A 24724-nucleotide genomic window follows, 5' to 3' on the forward strand; every position below is an offset into this window, starting at 1 on the left:
GACTGCCTGCTCCAACAAGAAAAAGTCGTTAACGAGTATTTGTATGACCGGGGTGCTAGGACAGCCTCTGCGGAGCTGGGGATTTTTTTGCCAAGTTACTGGACGCTCATGTGTAATGGCTGTAGGCTCATACATCCTTTTGAGGAGGTGACAAACCTAGTCAGTCGCACCGAAGGCACCATCAGCGACATCATACCATTTGTTTTCTTCCTGGAGCGTGCCCTGCGAAGAGTGCTGGATCAGGCCGTAGATGAGCGTGAAGAGGAAGAGGAAGAGTTGTGGTCACCATCACCACCAGAAACAGCCTTATCAGCATTGCTTGCTGGACCAGCGGCAACGCTGGAAGAGGATTGTGAGGAAGAGGAGTCAGAGGAGGAATGTGGCTTTGAGGAGGAGGAGGAGGAAGACCAACCACAACAGGCATCCCAGGGTGCTCGTTGTCACCTATCTGGTACCCGTGGTGTTGTACGTGGCTGGGGGGAAGAACATACCTTCAGTGAGATCACTGGGGACGAGGAACGGGACATGAGTAGCTCGGCATCCAAACTTGTGCAAATGGGGTCTTTCATGCTGTCGTGCCTGTTGAGTGACCCTCGTATAAAAAAACTGAAGGAAAACGAACTGTACTGGGTGTACGCTACTAGACCCCCGGTATAAGCATAAAGTGCCTGAAATGTTACCAAATTCCCGCAAGTCGGAAAGGATGCAGCAGTTCCAAAATAAATTAAAAAGTATGCTTTACACAGTGTATAAGGGTGATGTCACAGCACAACGGGAATCTAACAGGGGAAGAGGTGAAAGTAATCCTCCGACTCCCACGACCACGCCGGCAAGGACAGGACGCTTAACAGACGTGTTGTTGATGGAGGACATGCAGAGCTTTTTAACTCCTATGCATCGCCACAGCCCTTCGGGGTCCACCCTCAGAGAACGACTCGACCGACAGGTAGCAGACTATCTCGCCTTAACTACAGATCTCGACACTCTGAGGAGCGATGAAACCCTTGACTACTGGGTGTGCAGGCTTGACCTGTGGCCTGAGCTATCCCAATTTGCTATAGAACTTCTGGCCTGCCCTGCTTCAAGTGTCCTGTCAGAAAGTACCTTCAGTGCTGCAAAGTCTAGATTACCTCACCTTTATTAAGATGAATGAGGGATGGATCCCGAAGGGACTGACATTGGGCGATACATTCGAGTAAAAAAGGCCTAATGAGATGATCTGCCTTGGGCTATAAATGGTCCACAAGCTGCTGTATGTTATCTTCGAATGCCGGATGACTTGCGTGACTTATCCGCCACCAACTAGTGTTCAAGCCGCAATGTTTTAGGGCACTTTCTGCCAGGGAAACAAACATCAATTTTTCTGGCCGCTGCTACGGCAGCGGCTGCAACAATACCTATTTTCAGGCATGTGTACATGCCAAATTTTTCTGGCCTCTGGTGCTGCACTGTGGCTTCAAAAAACAAAACAAAAAAAGGCACGTAATAGGGATTAAAGTGATAGGAATAGTACTACTTAACACACCACTCATATCTGGTGGCACAGTAGATTGCACGCGCAGTGCCCCAAATTTGAAGTAGGAGGACCGACCAAGCATCTTTTTCCATCTCCCGGTTCCTAAAATCCATGCCATATACACGTCCCCTGATAGGGGACACCGCAGTGGAAGGTACACGGCCGAAATTTCAATGCACAAAAGGCAATCCCCAACCTGTACTTGATTGTGCAAAAGGAAGTAACCTTACCATGGGTCCCAGACCGCACGTCTTGTAATTCTCTGTCTGGGAAATTATCTATCTATCTATCTATCAAATCTATCTATTTATCTATCAAATCTATCTATCTATCGTATCTATCAAATGTATCTATTGCATCTATTGATCTATCTATCTAATCTATGTATCTATCTATCAAATCTATCTATCTCGTGCCGGACCGACCAAGCATCTTTTTCCATCTCCCGGTTCCTAAAATCCATGCCATATACACGTACCCTGATAGGGGACGTAACAGGTATTAAACTGATAAGAATAGTACTACTTGACAGACCACTCATATCTGTTGGCACAGTAGATTGCACGCGGTGCTCTGACAAAATGCAGAAGGACATTTGGCAGATGGACATTTGGCAGACGGACATTTAGCAGACGGATATTTGGCCGACAGATAGAAAGCTAAAGAATGTTCCGATTTCAGCCGAGGGCAGATACGTTCCAGAGTGCTCTGTTCTAATCAGAGCCTTGGGCGCCGCAACTGCCTCTGGGAACCTTACCATGGGTCCCAGACCGCACGTCTTGTAATTCTCTGTCTGGGAAATTATCTATCTATCAAATCTATCTATTTATCTATCAAATCTATCTATCTATCTATCGTATCTATCAAATCTATCTATTGCATCTATTGATCTATCTATCTAATCTATGTATCTATCTATCTATCAAATCTATCTATCTCGTGGCCGGACCGACCAAGCATCTTTTTCCATCTCCCGGTTCCTAAAATCCATGCCATATACACGTACCCTGATAGGGGACGTAACAGGTATTAAACTGATAAGAATAGTACTACTTGACAGACCACTCATATCTGTTGGCACAGTAGATTGCACGCGGTGCTCTGACAAAATGCAGAAGGACATTTGGCAGACGGACATTTGGCAGACGGACATTTGGCCAACAGATAGAAAGCTAAAGAATGTTCCGATTTCAGCCGAGGGCAGATACGTTCCAGAGTGCTCTGTTCTAATCAGAGCCTCGGGCGCCGCAACTGCCTCTGGGAACCTTACCATGGGTCCCAGACCGCACGTCTTGTAATTCTCTGTCTGGGAAATTATCTATCTATCAAATCTATCTATTTATCTATTAAATCTATCTATCTATCTATCGAATCTATCAAATGTATCTATTGATCTATCTATCTAATCTATGTATCTATCTATCAAATCTATCTATCTCGTGGCCGGACCGACCAAGCATCTTTTTCCATCTCCCGGTTCCTAAAATCCATGCCATATACACGTCCCCTGATAGGGGACTCCACAGGGATTAAACTGATAAGAATAGTACTACTTAACACACCACTAATATCTGGTGGCACAGTAGATTGCACGCGCAGTGCCCCAAATTTGAAGTAGGAGGACCGACCAAGCATCTTTTTCCATCTCCCGGTTCCTAAAATCCATGCCATATACACGTCCCCTGATAGGGGACACCACAGGGATTAAACTGATAGGAATAGTACTACTTAACACACCTTATAATAACGCAGAGAGAGGCAACGCAGAGAGAGGAGTCTGAAGAAGAGGAGTCAGAGGAGGAAGGTGGCTTTGAGGAGGTGGAAGACCAAACACAGCAGGCGTCCCAGGGGGCTTGTTGTCACCTTTCGGGGACCCTTGGTGTTGTACGTGGCTGGGTGGAGGAACAGAACGTCAATTACATCAGTGAGGACAAGGAACGGGACATGGCTAGCTTGGTATCCAACCTTGTGCAAATGGGGAGTTTGCGGTTGTTTGCGGTGCGTTAAAGGGACAGTGTAGGCCAAAATAAACTTTCAGGATTCAGATAGAGCATGTAATTTTAAACAATTTTGCAATTTACTTTTATCACCAATTTTGCTTTGTTCTCTTGGTATTCTTAGTTGAAAGCTTAACCTAGGAGGTTCATATGCTAATTTCTTAGACCTTGAAGCCCACCTCTTTCAGATTGCATTTTAACAGTTTTTCACCACTAGAGGGTGTTAGTTCACGTATTTCATATAGATAACACTGTGCTCGTGCACGAGAAGTTATCTCGGAGCAGGCACTGATTGACTAGACTGCAAGTCTGTCAAAAGAACTGAAAAAAGGGGCAGTTTGCAGAGGCTTAGATACAAGATAATCACAGAGGTTAAAAGTATATTATTATAAATGTGTTAGTTATGCAAAACTGGGAAATGGGTAATAAATGGATTCTCTATCTTTTAAAACTATAACAATTCTGGTGTAGACTGTACCTTTAAACAGGGAGTTTGGTCTGTCACTGTGAAGCGGGCGTAACCCTTACACTACATGATCGATACAACATCATACCTGATGTTTTAAAGCACGTTATTCCAAACTATTTAGGAATGTTAGGTGATTTATGTCCTTTATGGCTTAAAACCAGACTCTGCATCAACTATGTAATTTTCCATGGGAGTTTTGCCATGGATCCCCCTCCGGCATGCCACAGTCCAGGTGTTAGTCCCCTTGAAACAACTTTTCCATCACTATTGTGGCCAGAAAGAGTCCCTGTTGGTTTTAAAGTTCGCCTGCCTATTGAAGTCAATGGCGGTTCGCCCGGTTTGCTGGTTCGCGAACAGTTGCGGAAGTTCGTGTCCGCCGTTCGCGAACCGAAATTTTTAGGTTCGCGACATCACTACTCTCCAACTTAAAGGGACATTAAACCTAAAAATGTTCTTTGATGGTTCAGATAGAGAATACAATTTTAAACAACATTCCAATTTGCGTCTATCATTTAATTTGCTTTATTCTTTAGGTATACTTTGTTGAAGAAATAGCAATGCACGTGGGTAAGCCAATCACATAAGGCATCTATGTGCAGCCACCAATCAGCAGCTACAGAGCCTATCTAGATATGTTTTTCAGCAAAGGATATCAAGAAAATGAAACAAATTAGATAATAGAAGTAAATTAGAAAGGTGTCTAAAATCGCATGTTCTTTCTAAATCATGAAAGAAAACAATTGAGTTTTTTCATGTCCCTTTAAAGGGGATTCAAAATAGAAGATGTTAATCCTCTAGAGTCGCCACTGTTTAAGTTTATCCAGTTTTTAACTATAAACATTTAATTTTCTTGTCCTAATTTTAACTACTTTCTCTTACTGTTCAGGGGTATAATATAAATGTTTTCAGGGTAAGGTGGCGGGCAGAAAACTGAAATGTCCAGCACAAAATATTGTGGCAACATGTGCAGCAGTAGAGTGGTACTTGCTGTAAAACAAAAGCTGCACATCATTTTAAAAATGGTCATTGGCATAAAAAAGTGCACATTCTTGTATATAAAGAGCAAAATTCCAGAGGTGAGGGGCATTTCCCCCTCTTTCCAACCCCCTATGAACACTTAAAATAAAATAATCTATTATTGGAATTTCTTTCTAGTAAATTAAAGAAAATGATACACATATATCTAATTACACAATATAAAAAATGAATTTCCCACTAAAGGTAACATATAAATAAAAACAGAACGTATGTGTGTGCTTGCTAGATTGATTTCTACTGTGAGGTTTACACTACTGCAGTATACAGAAGGAATGTTTGTAAACACTTTTTGAGTGAACCCTCTGGTCTATGTTCCCCTTAAAGAGACATAAAACCCAAACATTTTCTTTCGTGATTCAGATAGAACACACAATTTTTAAATGTACTTCTATTATCTAATTTGCTTTGTTCTCTATATCTCCTTTATTGAAAAGGAAACCTAAGTAGGCTCAGGAGCTGGGGGCTAGCTGGGGATTGGTGGCTGCACATATATGCCTCTTGTCATTGGTTTACCAATGTATTCAGCTAGCTCTCAGTAATGCATTGTTGCTCCTTTAATAATCAGCAAATGCATAATAAAAAGACACTGACATTTAAATGAGCAGTAGATTTTTTTCTAACAAATTTTACATTTTCCTTATATTTACACACCAATCAGCAAGAACTACCCAGGTGCTGAACCAAAAATGGGTCAGCTCCTAAGCTTACATTCTTGTTTTTTTCAAATTAAAATATCAAGAGAACAAAGAAAAATTGATAATAGGAGTAAATTAGGAAGTTGCTTAAAATTGCATGCTCTATCTGAATGTTTTGTAGATGATCCATTTATATAGCCTATACAGGGTTTTTTTTTTTTTTTAAATGTATAGTTTTGGTTGTTTTTAAATAACATTGAGCTGATTTTCAGACTCTTAACCAAGCCCCAAAGTTTTAGAAGTATACTGAAGTATACCTACTCCAGCTTGCTCCTGTTTGTTTAAAGAGTATTTTCATATACAGAGCAAGGGGGGGTAGTGTATGCTCTTTTGACTATACACCCACTTTCAGTGGGTGTTCCAGATAACCTTTTCAAAAGAGCGAAATTGGGAGCTTCTAAGTAAGTTTTTAAACTATTTTATACCGGATTTTTGGATTAGTATCTGTGCATATTATCCTTTAAAGTAGTGTCTATTACACGCAGTTATATGAAAATTGGTGTATACTGTCCCTTTAAGCTCCATATCTTCATACTGAGTGCTGCAACCATGGAGCTCTGTGACAGAAGAAGTGGTATACAATTTTAGACAACTTTCCCACTTCTATTATGAAATTTAGTTTTCTTGTTATCCTTTGTTGAACAGCAGGAAGTTAAGTTCAGGAGTGTGCACGTGTCTGCCGTACTATATGGCAGCAGCTTTGCAATAATGCTATAGGTTAACAAGAGCACTAGATGGCAGCACTATTTCCTATCACATAGTGCACCAGAGTGCATGCAACCTATCTAGATATCTCTTCAACAAAGAATAACATGAGTACAAAGCAAATTTGATAATAGAAGTAAATTTTAAACTTTTTTTTTAAAAAAATGTATTCTCTATGCAAGGGGTATCAAGCTCAATGTATCTGGGGGCCACTGGCCAAATGTTCTTCACCCATGGGGGCCACTTGAACAGAATAAGTGCTCCGGAACTGGATATACTAGGAACTTGAAGTGACATTTACCCAAGTAGTAGTGCATGGTGGGAGTTGTAGCCAACAAGAGACATACACAGGTGTCTACACTATATCTTGTTAGTGCCAAGTGAAGTGATCATTCTGGAACTGTATAAAGTGACATTTATCCAAGCAGGACAGAGTGGGAGTCTACACTGAACACTTGTCTTTATATTTATCTTGTGAGTGCCTATATAGAACATCAACTGGTTATACCTCTTAGAACCTTAAAGGGTATACATCAATTTTCATATAACTGCATGTAATAGACACTACTATAAAGAAGAATATGCACAGATACTGATCTAAAACTCCAGTATAAAACATTTTAAAAACTTACTTAGGAGCTCCAAGTTTAGCACTGTTGATGAGGTTAGCTGGAACAGCCAGTGAAAGGGGCTGGGAGTAGACACTCTCCCCCTCCCCTGCATATGAAAAGAGAGATTAAACAGGAGCCAGCAGTAGTCTGTAAACACGCGTATACATCTGACACTGTGAGGCTTGGTTAGTCTGAAAATCAGCACAATGTTATTAAAAATAGCACTACCAGATGGGCTGTATAAATAGATCATCTACAAAACATTTCTACAAAGAAGAATCTAGTGTAAAATGTCCCTTTAAAAAAAAAATGACAACCCAAATTAATGGTTTACCTATTAAACAAAGGAGGGCCACATGAAACTATATTGGGGGCCACAAATGGCCCCAGGGCCTGTACTTTGAGACCTATATGAATCATGAAAACACATTTTTGGTTTTCATGTCCCTTTAGTTTTCAATAAACCAAAACCTTGCTTATGTAGTAATAAACTGAACATGCAGGGAAAAAAATGTAATATTGAAAACAAGCTGTGCATACATCCAAGATATAACATTTGAAACTAATAATAATAATTGCAAATTATATAGCACTTTACTCTCGTGTGGATTGTAATAGAAGAAACACAGGTAATTATTTAAAAGCTGTTTTTAACATAATTTTTCTTTGTAACTATTTAAAACAACACCTTTTTAATCAGAGACATAACAGCATATGGTATTCACTGTTATTACTTGCTAAGGGTTTTTGCCTCAAGGTGTACAAATATTTTATAAGGTTGTGCAAGCAGATTTTGGCACAGACAGCTTGTCAGAAACACTGATCCTGGTGCCAGCATTGGTCTGAGGTGTGGCTGCAGTCCTTTAAGAAAGAATATTCATATATAACAAGTTCCATAGGATAAGCAGAATGACAGAGCCCAGGTTAAGCTGAACTTCGTCTCTTAAGGCAGTTTGGCCCACACCTCCCTCCCCTACACAATGGGCGGGACAGGTCTCAAGTTCCTCAAGGAAGTGTCTGAGACGTTATCACAGAATTTGTGTATCTGTCAGAAGCGGGACTCTCAATCTGCAAAAGTGTGAGCAGCCGGGGCACGAAGATCACTGCAAGGTGAGTGGGGTGATACAGAGAGCTGAGAAGGGTACCTAGGTGTATATGAGTGTAGCTATCTCTTAAAGGCACAGCAAAGTCACTAGCTGACTCATTTTATGTACTTAACCACAGAATGAAAAAGAAAAGGAAGTATTTGCAGATCCGTTTGCAACTTCTGTATCTGTTTTTTTTTAAGCAAGTATTGCATCAGTTTCATATAACTACAGTAACTTAATCATGAAGTGCTCTGAGAGAGGAGACGTTACCTGTGTATTGTTTTACCTCTATTGTACTAGGTGCATGATGATAGTGAGTACATGAAGTGCTTTATTTACCTAACCTGTAATAATAGGCTATATCTGGAGGTGACTGGCAGCAGCACCCCAGTAGGGCAATCACCACCCTGCAGCTGGACAGTTTGTGTCATATGAATTTGCCTCTCAGGCAGCCTTTTCTTGTAGGGACACGCAGAGAAAACATCTAGCTAGGAAACTACAATTACACTTGCAGGTTTGATGAAAGATATCTATTTTGTTCTCTGCTTGTTGACTAAAAACCATAGCTTTATTTACATTGCTGAACAGAAAATGTTTTCCTGAATAAACCCTTACTGTAATTTACCTTTCACATTTATTGGAAGTCTATTCCATAAATTACTACTAGTGTTTTTTTTTCACTTAGCCCCAGATCTTTTACAATATCAGTGTGTTGTACACAGTTAGCATCCTTCATTTTTAGAAAAATGTGATAGTTTGGGGGTTGTATCCCCATTCATTTCTTTAGCACCCCCAAATCTAAAGCCAGCTTCACTTAAGCTGCAAAGCAGTCACATATTAGAAGGGGGCAGAACAAATATTTTACTAAATAAAGGCAAGAATGAATAGTTTTTTTAATTATGTGTCCCTGTCACAAATGAAATCCAGAGATTAGCTATCATACAAGACAGGGACAACAAAAAAGTGACAAGCAGAGAGGAGGCACTGAGAAAGGAAACTTACACAAATAATATGAAAAAGGAATTGAACAGGATTATGTACACATTATGCAGTGCAGAAATATTGGTGTTTCCATTAACAAATTAAATGTCCCTTAGCTGCAGCTAACAGGACGAGAAATAGAGAAAGCGAAGGTTTAACTGGATGTGTGGTAAATATGTAAAAGTACCTCTTAAAGGGATACTAAACCCACATTTCTTCTTTCATGATTCAAATAGTGCAGCAATTTTAAGCAACTTTCTAATTTACGCCTATTCTCAAATTTTCTTTGTTCGCTTGCTATATTTATTTAAAAAGCAGGAATGTAAAACTTAGGAGCTGGCCCATTTTTGGTTCAGAACCTGGGTTACGCTTGCTGATTGATAGGTAAATGAATCCACCAATAAGCAAGCGCTATCCAGGGTGCTGAACCTAAAATGGGCCAGCTCCTAAGCTTTACATTCCTGCTTTTTAAATAAAGATAGCAAGATAACAAAAGAAAAATTGATAATAGGAGTAAATTAGAAAGTTGCTTAAAGGGACACTGAACCCAAATTTGTTCATTTGTAATTCAGATAGAGTATGCAATTTTAAGCAACTTTCTAATTTACTCGTATTATCAATTTTTCTTCGTTCTCTTGCTATCATTATTTGAAAAAGAAGGCATCTAAGCTTTTTTTTTGTTTCAGTACTCTGGACAGCACTTTTTTATTGGTGGATAAATGTATCCACCAATCAGCAAGGACAACCCAGGTTGTTCACCAAAAATGGGCCGGCATCTAAACTTACATTCTTGCATTTCAAATAAAGATACCAAGATAATGAAGAAAATTTGATAATAGGAGTAAATTCGAAATTTGCTTAAAATTTCATGCTCAATCTGAATCACGAAATTAAATTTTTGGGTACAGTGTCCCTTTAAAATTGCATGCTCTATCTGAATAATGAAAGTGGACATTTGGGTTTAGTATCCCTTTAATAGCAATTAGCTATGTGTATATGCATATGACTCTCCAACATATAATAAAAGGTCAATAACCAAATAAAGTTTGAGGGTTAACATCAGAAAAAACAAGTAGTAGATAAGATTGGTCAAGTGTTCTATTATCTGCAAAAGAATTCTGTGTTTATCATACTAACTAAAAACTGTACATATTATCTGATCAATGTGCAGACTGCTATAAAGAACTCTGATGTGAGCTATCAGTTGGGTTTTCAGGCAGTAAACAAGACTTACTAGATGGACGGTTATTTGTAATAGTCACATTAGTCTAGATTAGTGGTGATCCCATGGTGCACCGTGGCACACTAATGTGCCGCTAGAGGTGGCATCAAAATAAAGTGTAATACGTGAAGCAGTGGTGGGGTTAATTGTGCAATCCAAGATATGCACCCATGATAAAAATGTCTACTCTAGGCTATCCTGCTGCAAATTTGTATTTATTTTTTTCATTAAATCAGTGCAATTAGTTAAAATATAGTACAGGTACAAATCCATAAATCCAGAATTCTGAAATCCAGACTTTTTCATTAATATATATATTTTTTTAAATAAAATAATTAAAATTTCAATTTCCCCCCACCAAAAATCACAATCTTCTCTGCCTGTGTTATTGGTTTGGTTTTGTAGGCTAAAATACAAATTTTAAATAAGAGCTAATCCCTTTATGATTACAGTACTGTGCTATCTTTCTGATGGTACCATGTATAAAACCAATATAAAATTACATTTAAAGGGACAGTCTACTCCAGAATTTGTATTGTTTAAAAAGATAGATAATCCCTTTATTACCAATTCCCCAGTTTTGCATAACCAACACTGTTATATTAATATACTTTTAACCTCTGTGATTATCTTGTATCTAAGCCTCTGCAGACTGCACCCTTATTTCAGTTCTTTTGACAGACTTGCATTTTAGCCAACCCCTCTCATAAGTAACTCCACAGACATGAGCACAATGTTATCTATATGGCACATATAAACTAATGCCCTCTAGCTGTGAAAAACTGTCCAAATGCATTCAGATAAGAGGAGGCCTTCAAGGGCTTAGACATTAGCATATGAGCCTAGCTAGGTTTTCAACTTAGAATACCAAGAGAAAATTGGAAAGTTGTTTAAAATTACATGCCCTATATGAATCATGAAAGTTTAATTCTGACTAGACTGCCCCTTTAAGTTGCATGTATAAACTATATTATGACAAGTAAATATTGCTTAAAATACATAATATGTTTTTTTACAACTGCAAACATACAAATATTACAAGATCCAAAGTATTCTGAAATCCAAACTTTTTCCAGTCCCAAGCAGTTTGGATAAAGGGTTTTGTACCTGTATTTTTTTTTTTTTATTCGTCCACAAAGTGTGCCAGGAAATTTTTGAAATGTTATAAAATTTGACACTAATCTAAAAAGTTTGAGAACCACAGGTTTAGATTTAGATTTACCTAGAGTCAACTGAGTAGCACAGTAAGACAATCTATCCAATTCCTGTATTATGCTTTCCAGTTTTTCACTAAGAATGCCAATGATAAATTACCAGTAATAATCACTAACATGTACACTTTTAAACATATAATATTGGCATGGCAAAAGTATTGCTTGGAAAATAAAATCAATCCCCACTGTTCAAATTATCTAACTATTATGGGGAACCCAGAATTTACACCAGGTCTTTCCTATGGGGTTTTTTCGCAATGGGAAGCCAAGGGTCTAATATATATTAAACAACTCTTACTACCAAACCTAAGTATTGACTCCTTCCAAAACATAGCAAGCCAATTTAATTTACCTAATCGAGACTTTTATGCTTACCTACAAATCAGGAACTATATCAATAAGCTACAAATAAAGTACAATCCAACATGGACATTAGGGGCATTAGAAAGTAGAATCAAACTATTTCAAGGTGGAATACACTCAATAGCCCATTTATACAGTTTGATAAACTCCAATTCTAATTTAACCCAGATAGAGGGAATTACAAATAAATGGCGACAGGATTTTCCAAGTATAAACAGTTCAGATGTACAGGAGAGTTTTAGAATAATAAATAAAACATGGGTACCAACCGTATGGCGTGAATCACACTTGAAAGTAATAAATAAAGTATACATAACAGCACATAATCTTAGAAAGTGGTATAAATCAAAGCACACTTGCCCGAAATGTAATATACAAGCAGCAGATACAGTACATTATTTTTGGGCATGTCCCAAAATTCATCAACTTTGGTTACAAATTAATTACTGGCTGAAAAAGAATTTATTAATAGGGGATGAAATCCTAAAACAATATGTGTTTTTCCTAGTAAAATACTCAGAACAACACAAAGATAATAATCTAATTAATACTATAATATTACTAGTGCGAAACCTCATATTAAAAAGATGGAAATCTCCAAAAGTACCTAAGTTCGTAGAATTTAAAAAGACATTGATAAATTAATGTGTCATTGAACAAATATCTATACAACACCCCAGTAATACTCAAATTCAAAATTATTTAAAAAAATGGATAAAGGTCATTAAAAGCTTTCCAGAAAACGTGCAAACTCAATTAGTTAAGCCATTTAGTACCACTGAATATGTATTGCAAAATGTACACGCAGGTTACTTTCCGGAATATTGGGTACCGATATAGATTATGGTTGTGGGAGGGGGGGTGGAGGAGGAGAGAGGAGTTACATATATATCTTTTTTTTTCTTTTCTTCTTAAGCTATGGGAAAAAACGATTATTATGGCACTTGCTATTACTGTTTATTTTAATCCCAGTACGGAAAATGTATGTAATGTTTTTGTTTTGTTTTTTTGTGTTGTTTGTTTGTTATTTTTCGCTTTTTCCTTCTGATTTGTGAATCTATCTGAAAATTAATAAAATACTATAAAAAAAAAAAAAAAGAATGCCAATGATAAGTACAAGACTATTCTACAGACTTGTTGGGCCTTCGGTTCTTATCTGCTGTCAAAATTTATGTTTCTATTGGCTAGATTTAACAAAGTACGGCGGACGAAGGCGTACATCATCGCACCTGTCCGCCCAGCTTTGCATCTAGCAGGCAGCAATAAGCTGCCCACATTTATCATTACACACTACGGCTAATGTGCAGCGACACCTCCTGTTCGCGCACAGCCAATAGCAATTTTTGGTGAAGAATTTTGTGCCAATTTTTTATGTTCCTTAACAATACTATTTTTTTCCTGCATATTTTTGTGTGAATGGTTAAATTATTCCTTTTGTAATATTTTTTAAAATAAGAATTTTATTGTGTACTTTTGTAATGTCTGCATCTCTTGCCCTTACTAAATGCAGTATACACCCTTTAGCGAGACGCATTGTTTTCAGGGTAAAAAGTGGCATAACAAGTTGTTAAACTCTTTGTAATTAACTTTAGAATCAGACCCATTTCCGGTTGCCACCCAGCTGGGTGTTTTACTAACATGGCCGGTATTTTAATAGTTAAGGTCAAAGTTGAATATTAAGATTACATTTAGAAATAAAGATGCTATCATTGTCAAACTTATTCTAAGTGTTGAAAAATCTAATTATACACAAATGATTGTTTAATCCGCACAGGCAGCTTTAATTCCTGATTTATGATGCATTATCCTTTATGCAAATTTATTCTAATGAGAAAATATGGTATATTTTGAACTTTAACTGTTAATAATAAACCAAGATGAAAAAAACTAATTGTAACATGCCACAAAAAGTATATGTATGGATTTTTACGCCTTGCCTTAGAAGCAGAATCTAAGACAAATAAAATTGTTTATATATAGACTTCCTATAATTTAGTTTTAAATGGATCTGGTAAATTGAATGGGAAGTGTATCCTGCACCTCCTATATAAGATTGTAAGGAGTGGACATCATTTACACCTTGGCTTTGACAAACTGACCTTGCTCTCTAATGGAGTTGACCTCTAATAGATATCGTTAGTGGCGCCTGCTTATTGGGTTTCTGAAGATAACCTCTGTATTTTAAGAGGCCTCTAGACATCGGCCCCTATCTAAAGACTGCTTTAGCCCTTGTAGAGACCGTCACCACTGAATGTAAAACAAAATGGTGCTAACTCTTGAATTCTGTGTCAAGTAATTTTCACAGAAATAAAAACTCATCAGGATACTGCAGAGTTTGAAGGTATATGAAATTCAAACTTACACTTTCATGGATCAAATAGAGCATGTAATTTAAAGATACTTTTTAATGTACTTTTGCTATTAAATGTACTTCGTTCTCTTGGTATTCATTATTGAAATGCATACCTCAGAAGGCTCAGGGGTAGCAATGCACCCTACACACATATTATTCTTTTCATTGGGCTTTCCATTTTTTTTCAAGTAGGTCCGAGTAGTGCATTGCTACAGTTAACATACTTTAACTATGTGCTTAACCTTTTGGCAGGGGTTAAATATATTATCATATGCAATCAATAGTGCAATACTAAAATGTTCTTAGATATGTTTGTTTGCTTTTGCACTTTTATACACCTTTAACATAGAGGCCTTGACAGTGATACAAAAATTACTTTTACAATTAATATAAATTGAATTGCCATTTTCATTGTGGTTTAATTTGTATTTGCTTCTAGATTTGTATAGTCTGTTGTAGGGTCCTGAATCCTGCAGGAAACACTCCAGCCTATTGGATAGTTTGTTTCATGTTTGTAAACAATTTTGCAAGCATTGCAAAAATGAGACATTTGACCTTCTTTCTGGATATTTGTTATTACAGTCTATAACAGTAAATCAGTCAAAACAAATATGCCTAATATTCACAAATAGTGAAACAAGACCTGCACGGGGAAGGACATTTTTAAAGGAGATGTGTGAACTCACTTGCTAACTTTGCAAGCCCCATTTTTACAAATCAAGCAATACAAAGTAATTAAATATATTTAAAAATGGACAGGATCTGTTTTAGGGAAAATATTCTCCCTTTTTCTAGTTGAAAATAAAAGGTGCATTTCTAGAATTTTTATCTCATGTTTTTTTAAAGGGACATTCTAGTGTAAAAATAAAAGGCTCTTCTTAGCTAAAGCAGTTTGTTAAACGCATCCCTTGTTTTACCGCTAAGGAGTTAAATACATAGTCAAAGTTATGCTCCAGTACCACTGCAGAATAAGGCAGATTTAGGTCCCAGTAGTGCATTGCACCTTTTAAAAAAAAAAAAATTCTCATGCACATTAGAGCATTTTTCTTTTTGGACTTTTTTAGTACCTTTAAAGGGACAGTGAACACCCTGTGATTAGAAGAGATTACTGTTTTCTTGCTATAGAATAATATATATCAGTCAAGACTAAACATTTTTAAAACAAACTAGCATAGTGATTGCTGCAGTTGTTTTATATTAGCCAAACTCCACCCACCAATTGCCTCATCTGGAGGAACCAATCTGGGCTTGAGTCTGCTGATTACAAGGCTAGCTACAGTCATGTTTTTAGGATAAAGTGCAAGTTAAACCCAATTAGGAAAAGGTATGTAGCAGGGATAGCCTGGTAGTCTGCAGTGTGCTTTTTCAGTTCTGACAAATAGAAAAGTCAGAATTTCCAGCGCTAAAACACATGAAAAGGGGGCACAATAAATAATAAAGTGTATTGCAAAGTTGTTGTATGTTGTATCTAAACTTTGTATATTAAAATCGTAAGGTGTTTACTGTCCCTTTAATATACAAAAATGAGCTCTAATACATTGTGAGCAGTTTCTCTTTATACTTGTATGTCACTTTTATCCTTTGGCTTTGAGAAAGGGCTGCAATGTATTATGTAGAAATAATAAAAGAGGGACATAGTTCAGAAGAGCAGCAGTTAAACATGTTAAAGGGACAGTCAAGTCCAAAAAAAACTTTCATGTTTCAAATAGGGTATGTCATTTTAAACAACTTTCCAATTGACTTTTATCACCAATTTTGCTTTGTTCTCTTGGTATTCTTAGTTGAAAGCTAAACCTAGGAGGTTCATATGCTAATTTCTTAGACCTTGAAGGCCGCCTCTAATCTAAATGCATTTTGATAGTTTTTTACCACTAGAGGGCATTAGTTCACATGTTTCATATAGATAACATTGAGCTCTTGCACGTGAATTTACCGAGGTGTGAGCATTGATTGGCTAAACTGCAAGTCTGTCAAAAGAACTGAAATAAGGGGGCAGTCTGCTGAGGCTTAGATACAAGGTAATTACAGAGGTAAAACGTGTATTATTATAACTGTGTTGATTATGCAAAACAGGGAAATGGTTAATTAAGGGATTATCTATCTTTTAAAACAGCAAAAATTCTGGTGTTGACTGTCCCTTTAAACTTTGTTTTGTTGCATGAAAAGGAGTTAATAAAAGCTATTTAGATTAACAGTCAAACTAAGATAATGTGTATGATATGTAAAACTGAGTCCTGGGACTCTGCTGCTTACTGGCTGATTGGGAAAATACCCACATAAATAAGTTTTTTTCAGCAAGGAAAATACATTATTCAAAGAATAAAAAGAACATTTTTGAGTATGTTTATTTAACAGTTGATATATTATATTATTAGCAATGCACTACTGGGAGCTAGTTGAATACATCAGCAAACCAATGAAAAGAGGTACAGTATATACGTGCATCCACCAATCAGCAGCTACTGTAGCTCCCTTAATGAAGCAAATTAAATGATAGAAGTACATTGGAAAATTGTTTAAAACTGTATGCTCTATCTGAATCATGAAATAAAAATGTTGTGTTTCATGTCCCTTTTTAAACACCCAATTGTAGGTCTCCATAAACCCCCTAACAATACAGGCGTCACACTCTGACAACCCTGCCCTGTCTTTGTGCACTTACAAACAGTAGGTGCAGTATGGTCATGGTAAAATCTATCCTCACCACTCAGCCTACGCCTTCCCGACATCTTTGTTTCTATACAAAGTCACTCTCTGTGCTGACATGAAAAAGCAATACTAAGAGATCAGCTAACACTCCAACTGTATAAAGAGAGCAACTCGCAGTCAGTTGTGCAAATCACAGAAGTCGGCTAATTCTTACCTAGCACATTAACTCTTTAGCTGCCATATAGTGATACAGTGCTTTGTATCTTAGGGACATTACTTGTTCTTTGCATCTTAGGGACAGTAATTTATTAAGCACTATGGGCTGGATTTATCAAGCCCTTCGCCCATCCATGGCTGCAGGTTCTCACAAGAGAACCTGCAGCCAGTATTTATCAAGCAGCGGTCATTAGACTGCTTCCTATCCTCTTCTCCATCTCTTAGGTCAAGAATTTCATTCTCCCCGGTCTCATCTGACCGGGGAGATTGACAGCACCTGCCCGAGTGTGATTGGCTGTGTGCAGGCAGGGACGGCATTGCACGCAAGCGCAAAAAAGTGCTTGCGTGTAAATGTTAAATCCCGCCCGAGATGAGCTGAGGGGGACAGGGACACATAAGTACGCCCCTCTCTGCCTTAGCCCTTTATAGCAAAATTTGCATTGTTGTATAATTCAGGGATGTACCTCTTGAAAAGCCTCTTGAATATTGCTGACATATCTCCTTTACTGTGGACAGATATAAATTTCACTACGTAGCCTGTTGTAGAGTCCTGAATCCTGCAGGAAACACTCCAGCCTATTGGAAGGCAGTAGAAAATACAGTTTGCTGAATCAATTAATTACAGAAAAAGCAGGCACAGTGAAAGCATGTTTCAAAGTTTTTTTGTTGTTTTTTTTTTACTATATGCAGTTAACCATTTTATGGGGAATTATATGTTACACTGCTAGTAATGCAGACACTGTGGATGAATGCAGTTTAAAAGTACAGAGTTTTATTACAGGTACAGTGCCAAGACCATACTGAGGGCTATACGGACGTCTAAGCTGACGCTTTTCCTGTGCTCTAGACGCACTTTTTCAGAGATCTGTCCATTAAACCTTTTTTGCACAAACTGAATCCTACCATCTACACAATTCCTAAACCTCTGCAGGTCAACTCCACGATTATGCATCCATGTCACCATACTCTTTTTGCCACTGTATAGGGTTAGTATATTTTATTGTATTACATATATATTAAAGGGACAGTAAAGTCAAAATTAATCTTAAATGACTAAGATAGATTATGTTAGTTTAAACAACTTTCCAGCATACTTCTATTATCTAATGTGCTTTGTTTTCTTTGTATCTTTTGTTGAAAAGCATACCTAGGTAGACACAGGAACACCAATGCCCTTCTGTGAACTAGTAACTAACTTGTGGCTGTACATATATGCCTCTTGTTATTGAAGCACCAGATGTGTCAGCTAGTTCCCAGTAATGCATTGCTGCACCTTCAACAAAGGATACCAAGAGAATGAAGCACATTTCATAATAAAAGTAAATTGCAAAATTGTTTAGAATTGTATACTCTATATGAACCATGAATACAAATTGGGTTTCATGTCCCTTTAATGTCAATAAAGGATTACATGGCTAATGCCCAGATATGATGAACTTCCCGTCTTACTTTTTTGGAAGATAGATAACCAATATGTCTATGTTGTATTCAACCACTTGCCTGTCTTCCTAAACTCATTCTAAGGACTGACATAAAATAAAGCCTTGTTTGCTTGCATTTCTATACTATATATTCAGAACGCACTTCTTTCTGTAATTTAGTGTTTTTACTAGTTTTAAATTCAACTTTTTTATCTGTCAAAAATCTTTTGCCTTGCAATTTTGCAGCTGGTATTTTTTTTTTTAGAATTTTTTTTTAATTTTAAGGGGTTTTTACTTTTATTTACAAACTAATTTTGTTCATATTATATTTCTTCTCCTTAGCATTCAGGATAATTAAAATACTGCACATTGAAGGGCTGTAAGAAAATATGTTTAGAATACAGATTTCCCTATAAATGTGTCTGTTGTAGTGTAATCCTGGCCAGCCTTGCTCTTCTCTAAACAGGCGTACAGCCAAATCCTTGTGTACAGCGCACACTAGGCTGTTTACTTTTCTTCCTAAACAGAAATTAACTTTGGGATGAGTCAGGCATGGTTGGCATGCATGAAAACCACTGGAGGTAAACTGTAAGGGGAATAAACATTAATTAACCCTTCTCACTAATGGAGGTCAGAGCAGAGCTCAGCCGGCTTCAGATGGGAAGAGGTTAATGTTTTCATGGTGGGAGAGATAGCGCTCCTTGATGTGCTCAGCAGGTACATAGCTCATTGCTTTAGGAACCTATTAGGTGTGACTTGATGGATGGCTAATGGTGAAGTAAATGGAAAAGCTTTATTACTGCAGGTCCTATCGAGTGCTGGGTCACCAACTGCACGTTTATTGGTTGTAGAACCAATTTAGTAGAAATACACAGTGTGGCATTTGTTACCGCGTCTAAACAAACTAATATAATTAGACAGTTGTTACAGCAAAAAAAGAAAAATATTATATATATATATATATATATATATATATATATATGTATATATACACAGTTTATACAGTGTGTATATATATATATATATATATATATATATATATATATATATCTGGGGGGGGGAAATGAGACCACTATAAAATGATCAGTTTCTCTGGCTTTACTATTTATAGGTTTGTGTTTGAGTAAAATTACCATTTTTGTTTTATTCTATAAACTACAAACAACCTTTCTCCAAAATTCCAATTAATAACATTGCATTTATTTGCAGAAAATGATAACTGGTCAAATTAACAAAAAGGATGCAGTGTTTTCAGACCTCGTATAATGCAAAGAAAACAAGTTCATTTTCAATACTAATGATTTAAAGCCATATTTGGTAGAATAACCCTGATTTTCAGTCACAACTTTCATGCGTCCTGGCATGCTCTCCACCAGTCTTTCACGTTGCTATTGGGTGACTTTATGCCACTCCTGGTGCAAAAATTTAAGCAGCTGGACTTTGATAGCTTGCGACAATCCATCTTCCCCTTGGTCACATTTCAGAGGTTTTCAGTGGGGTCCGGGTCTAGAGATTGCACTGGCCATGACAGAGTCTTGATCTGGTGTTCCTCAAGTTGCAAAATTACTTATGACGTTCACGTATTCACCATAGAAGTTCAATGGAGAAGACATATAGAAAAACAACAAAGAAACTAATATGTTGCGCAAAGCCCTTGACGTATTCTCTTTGAAAAGTGTACATGAAAATATGATTATTTCATATTGCAAAAATGTTTCGTAACGGAATATGTTCTATTTATTTATAAATAAATATTTCTCTATATATGTGATGATTTTTGGACTGATATATCTATATATAGCGAGATATGTATATTAATATATATATATGTATGTCTAGATATCTCGATCTATATGCGAATATCTCTTTGAAAATCCCTTTGAGATATTGTTTAATGTGCATAAGATTGTAATGTAAAATATTTTCATTATATCCTTAGTTAAACATATCTCTATACATATAAATCCATGTTTCTCTATGTATGTGTTTGTATGTCAATAGCGATTTTACAAAACTTGTAATAGCTGCGCAATGGAAATTGATTGCAAAAAGACCATATTGCACATGGAAAAGTCATAACGCTCAACTTGTAATCTTGCCCTTAGTGTTTAATGTCCCTTTAAAGGGACATTCTGATTTAAACTTTGCATGATGTAATTCTAACTAACAACTACCCATTAAACTTCCCTCCCAGGGGTTAAATACAGAAGCAAAAGTTCCACCCAGGAGCCGGAGTTTACATTTGCTTAAAGGGACATGAAACCCAAAATTTTTCTTTCATCATTCATATAGACTAGAGCATACACTTTTTAAACACATTTCAAATTTACTTCTATTATTAAATCTGCATAATTTTCTTGGAATCCTTTGTTGAAGGAGCAGCAATGCATTACTAGGAGCTAGCTGAAAACAGTGGGTGAACCAATGACAAGATACATATAGAAAGCTCAGTGGCTTGTTCTATAGCCCGGGTTACCACCTGGGAATAGCTTTTTTTTTTTTTTTTGCTCAATTCTGCTTTTCACAGAGGAGAACTCTCCTTAAGTATATCAATCTGATCCCGACCTAACAAGGTCAGTCCAGCCCAGAAATACCAGGCAATTCTCCTCTGAACAAGGGTAATGGCAACCTCAGACGATCATTTCAGCCACCCCAGTATTTCTTTTTTCCATTATTAAGATAGATCATACAATTTTAAACAACTTTCCAATTTACTTCTTTTATCAAATTTTGCTTTATTCTCTTGGAATCCTTTGTTTGAAGGAGCTGCGATGCATTACTGGGAGCTAGCTGAAAACAGTGAGTGAGCCAATAACAAAAGGCATACACGTGCAGCCACCAATCAGCGCAAACTCCCAATAGTGCATTGCTGCTCCCGAGCCTACCTAGGTATGCTTTTCAATAAAGGAAAACAAGAGAGGGAAGCAAATCAGATTATGGAAGTAAATTAGTATGTTATATCTGAATAATAAAATGAAACATTTAGGTTTCATGTTCCTGTAACCCTTTTGTATGGGATGAACCCATAGCTAGTGAATTACAACATATTTGTGCATCAGAATGCATTAATTCTCTTTAATGACATATATTTTATGCATGCAATTTGCACAACAGCCTTCCCATCTTCATGTTTGCCAGGTATTAGTTGATGTGGTATAATGCTACCCTGGAATGTTGTGTTTTATTACAACAGGTCTGGAATGTATCAGTTATAACAATAAAATAATCACCTGCAAATTGTCTCAAGGGGTTACCTAATCTTACTGGTATGCAGTCACTATGTCTTATGGGAGATAATCTTACAGTTGCAGAAATGTCACAGCATGAAGATCCCACAGAAACACTGTTGTCAATAATGATTTTGCCATGGAGATTGATAAAGTTGTTGACATCATGTAAGGGGATTATGCTTAGGTTTAGGCGTATAAGTTATTAACTAGGGGTTTGGTTAAGGCTTATCTGTAATGATTGTCAGGGTTAAAAATGGCCTCTTTTTTTTAATGGATTGGTAAGAAATTGCAGTGGACAAGTAAGACTTTAAAGGACCATTATAGTGTGAAAATGATATGCTCTAATATGTTATAGCATTTAATGTTATCACCAGCGACCCAACAAAATGGTTAAACACATAGTTAAAGTACCACTCATGAGATGCAGAGCACTGCTAGCCCATAAGGAAAAACTGACACTGATCCAATCAGCAGAGCTAGTCGCATGACCCAGCTGAGCAACTAGAACTATTGATTGGATCAGTGACAATTTCTGCTTGGTACCAGCAGTACTCTGTGGCTTCGGGTGTTACTTCACCTTTGTGTTTAAATCCTTTGCATTGCAGCGATGCTAACGATATAATGATATTCTCTAATAAATTAGAGCATGCAATTGTATCACTGTAATGTCCTTTTTAAGTATTTTTTATTTATTTATTTATATTTGCATATAATAAAGAAAAAATACAGTTTCTTAAAGGGGCACTCAAGTCAAAATAAACTTTTATGATTCAGAAAGAGCATGCAGTTTTAAGACCCTTTACAATTTACTTCCATTATCAAATTTTGCACAATCTTGTTATATACACACTTTCTAATGAGCATGTGCAAAAGCTCACAGGTTATACATATACTAGTCTGTGACTGGCTGATGGCTGTCACATGATACAGGGGGCCGGAAAATGGGAGAAAATATAAATTTGTCAGAAAAAATTCTACTGCTTATTGGAAATTCAGAGTAGGTGTTATTGCATTGTCTTTTCAATTATTAATTATACAATTCTACTGCATTTTGTGGTTCTTTAATGGATAATCCTGGGAAATATCTTGTAACTCCAAGAATTCTATTGCTGAACAGCGGCACAAGCTCACCAACAAAAAACTTTTTTTTATTTTTCAGCGCAGGAATATTGATTTTTCTTAATTAAAATATATATATATATATACAGTGAAATTTACAATGCATTTTCTTAGCTGCAAATAAAAATGAATGTGCATTGAATGAAGTACAAACGTCTTTTTCCTTGACGGATAGAGACTACTGCTGATTATGATAGATTTAACAGGAATTTACACATTCTCACTATTTGCCCTCAGGCGGTAATGTTGCTTGCTACAGTCAGGCGATAGCAACATTCTGGTCACCACAACAGAGCGGCTGCAGCAATCTTGATGTGAACCAATTTAGTTGCCCTGTCATTAAAATCTTAAAACTCACATGCCAGTTCCTGTAGACATCTAACTTGTAAGTTATCTAGGATTTGCCCATCAATGCAAGTTTCTCAGCAAACAAACAAGCAATTTCTCTGCCTGAAAGAAAGTATATGGTGCTGAAAAACTGAGCAACTGTACCAGGAAACAAGTCGCTTGTGCATAATTAAAGGTACATAAAACACAATTTGTTATATACAGTGTATATATAGCATATATCATCAGGTAAGTAGTGCTATATTACAAACTGTCTGCTTAAAACGTGTTTTAAAGTCATTTAAACAGTCACTTTGTCGCACCCTTTAAAAATCCTCATCTAAGGCCATATTATTGAGCTATAACACTGATCAAACAAGACAGTGAGGTCAAAATTAAACTTTCATGGTTTAGATATATCTTGTAATTGAAAAAAAATCTGTTTATTTCTATTTCTTCCTTCTTTTGGTATTTTTTGTTAGACAATAAACCTAGGTAGTCTCATTGGAGCTTAGGAGTGTGCACATGTTTTTATCACTGTATAGCAGCAATATGTGTAGCAAACACTGCTGCAGTAGAGTGCTAATGACACATGCTCGCTATTGAACTTACCTAGGTTTAACTCCTCAACAAAGAATACCAAGAGAAGGAAGCAAATTTGATAACAGAAGTAAATGTTGTCTTTCAAAGAGACGTGCAAATCAAAACTACACTTCCATGGTTAAGAAAGGTCTATTATCTTCATTTATAATATTCACTTTGTTCTATTTGTATACTTTGTTGAAATGCATACCTAGGTAGCCTAGGTAGAAGTAGCCATGCACTACTTTTATCTCCAAAGACGTGGCACAGCAATGGGGGCCAAGTTTGCCCCCGCATACGCCAACCTCTTTATGGGTTGGTGGGAGGTGTGCCATGTCTTTGGAGATACTAATCCGTTTCATTCTGATATTTTGATGTACAAAAGATACATCGATGACCTCCTGTTCATTTGGACAGGAGGTCATCAAAAAATTAATGACTTTATCAGCTACTTGAACGCCAATAACGTCAATCTTAAGTTCACTTATGAATGTGACTCAATGTCTATACCATATCTTGATCTGCTATTGATAGCGAACAATGACACTTGCAGTGTTAAAACAACACTATATCGGAAACCGATTGCAACTAATGCTGTGCTTCATGGCAGGAGCAATCACCCAAGATATACTGGCTTTGGCGTAGCCAAGGGCCAGTTCATCCGTATTAAAAGGAATTGTACGGATGAACAGGATTTCAAGAGAGAAAGTGAGACCCTCATAAATGATTTGTTAGAGAGAGGTTACAAGATTAAGACACTGAACCGTGCCCTCTTAGAGGTTACCCGGATGGATAGGCATTCTTTTGGAAGATTCCAAAATTAACAAACATTTAAAGAACCAATTTGATCCGTCAAAACCAGCATTTATTACAACATATAGTGCTCAATTTGAAGACATTTGTGAAATTGTTAATAAACACCTACCTA

General features: G+C 36.9%; 1 protein-coding gene across 2 annotated transcripts in view; it reads left to right on the top strand.

Annotated features, from left to right (window-relative positions):
- The window catches only part of TNFAIP8L2 (TNF alpha induced protein 8 like 2), a 154193-nt gene that overhangs the window by 89964 nt on the left and 39505 nt on the right, over positions 1-24724 (top strand). Inside the window, exon 1 of one of the 2 annotated variants that reach the window (XM_053704941.1) lies at positions 7909-8141. The exons of the other annotated variant lie outside the window; for it this stretch is intronic. The gene's annotated coding sequence lies outside the window, so the exon portion shown is untranslated. Of the gene's footprint in view, positions 1-7908; positions 8142-24724 lie in introns of those variants that run through there. 2 annotated transcript variants of the gene reach the window in all.

Source organism: Bombina bombina, chromosome 1 (assembly GCF_027579735.1).
Source record: "Bombina bombina isolate aBomBom1 chromosome 1, aBomBom1.pri, whole genome shotgun sequence".
NCBI lineage: Eukaryota > Metazoa > Chordata > Amphibia > Anura > Bombinatoridae > Bombina > Bombina bombina.